We start from the raw sequence: 2,034 nt of genomic DNA, 5'->3' as shown, positions 1-2,034 counted from the left end.
AAACAAAACTATGAAAACGAAAGTCTTCATGCTTCATGTTCCACAAATGAATACCAAGTCTTCAAGGTCACATCAATTTCTTCACTTTCAAAGTCTTCAGAAAGTCTTCAGAATATCAAAGTCTTTAGTTGAAGAACTTCATTTTTAGGGGTCGACTTTCTCTGTAAATATCAAACTCCTCATAGACTCATAGACCTGTGTATACTCACAAATGCATTAGTCCCTTAACCTATAAGTCTTCAATACACCAAAATCACTAAGGGGCACTAGATGCACTTACAGAGCATAGTTTTCATAGTAATATTAAATATGTCAGAATTTTCAGATTTGTAGATAGTAATATCATACTTTTCAATCAAAGAAGCAACTTCATGAGCACCCTTAAAAACGACAAATTCTTCAATTTGTTCGATATCATAGTAACTATAGACACCCTTTGCATAAGAAGATAAGATTTCATTATCATTAAACTCACATAGGTAGGGAAGGTGTTTTTTAGGGTTCTTAGAGCAACAAGTAAAATCATAAATTTCACAAAGATTCCAAGCATAACACAACAATCTGTTTATTTGATCCTATAAGAGTCTCCCCTTTTCAGATAAACGGTGACGCACAAAATGAGCATGCTCATCTAAAGATTTCCCATCAACTAGGCTAGTTGGGGTTTCAGCACGAGCGCATAAGGATCGGAGATGATCCAAGTAGAACACTTTAAGTGGATCCATATCAATAGATTTTTAGCAAGCAAAGATGCAAGCAAATAGAAGGCACATGGAAACACAAAAAGACATACGGGAAGAAGGCGAAGAAAAGGCAAAGGTGAAGTGGGGGAGAGGAAAACGAGAGGCAAAAGGCAAATAATGTAACGCGAGGGATAAGAGTTTGTGATGGGTACTTGGTATGTCTTGACTTGCGCGTAGACTCCCCGGCAACGGTGCCAGAAACCCTTCTTGCTACCTCTTGAGCATGTGTTGGTTTTCCCTTGAAGAGGAAAGGGTGATGCAGCAAAGTAGCGTAAGTATTTCCCTCAGTTTTTGAGAACTAAGGTATCAATCCAGTAGGAGGCTACACTCAAATCCCTTGTACCTGCACAAACAAATAAGAACCTTGCAACCAACGCGATAAAGGGGTTGTCAATCCCTTCATGGCCACTTGCAAAAGTGAGATCTGATAGAGATAATAAGATAAATATTTTTGGTATTTTTATGATACAAATTGGAAAGTAAAGGTTGCAAAATAAAATAGATCGGAAACTTATATGATGGAAAATAGACTCGGGGGGGCCATAGGTTTCACTAGTGGCTTCTCTCAAGATAGCATAAGTATTACGGTGGGTGAACAAATTACTATCGAGCAATTGATAGAAAAGTGCATAGTTATGAGAATATCTAGGCATGGTCATGTATATAGGAATCACGTCCGCGACAAGTAGATCGAAACGATTCTGCATCTACTACTATTACTCCACACATCGACCGCTATCCAACATGCATCTAGAGTATTAAGTTCATAAGAACAGAGTAACGCATTAGGCAAGATGACATGATGTAGAGGGATAAACTCAAGCAATATGATATAAACCCCATCTTTTTATCCTCGATGGCAACAATACAATATGTGCCTTGCTGCCCCTGCTGTCACTGGGAAAAGGACACCGCAAGATTGAACCCAAAGCTAAGCACTTCTCCCATTGCAAGAAAGATCAATCTAGTAGGCCAAACCAAACTGATAATTCGAAGAGACTTGCAAAGATAACAAATCATACATAAAAGGATTCAGAGGAGATTCAAATATTGTTCATAGATAATCTTGATCATAAACCCACAATTCATCGGATCTCGACAAACACACCGCAAAAAGTATTACATCGAATAGATCTCCAAGAAGATTGAGAAGAACTTTGTATTGAGATCCAAAGAGAGAGAAGAAGCCATCTAGCTAATAACTATGGACCCGAAGATCTAAGGTAAACTACTCACACTTCATCGGAGAGGCTATGGTATTGATGTAGAGGCTCTCCGTGATCAATGCCCC

The sequence above is a fragment of the Triticum dicoccoides genome, chromosome 5B (assembly GCF_002162155.2).
Source record: "Triticum dicoccoides isolate Atlit2015 ecotype Zavitan chromosome 5B, WEW_v2.0, whole genome shotgun sequence".
Taxonomy (NCBI): Eukaryota; Viridiplantae; Streptophyta; class Magnoliopsida; order Poales; family Poaceae; genus Triticum; species Triticum dicoccoides.
This window is presented reverse-complemented; position numbering follows the sequence as displayed.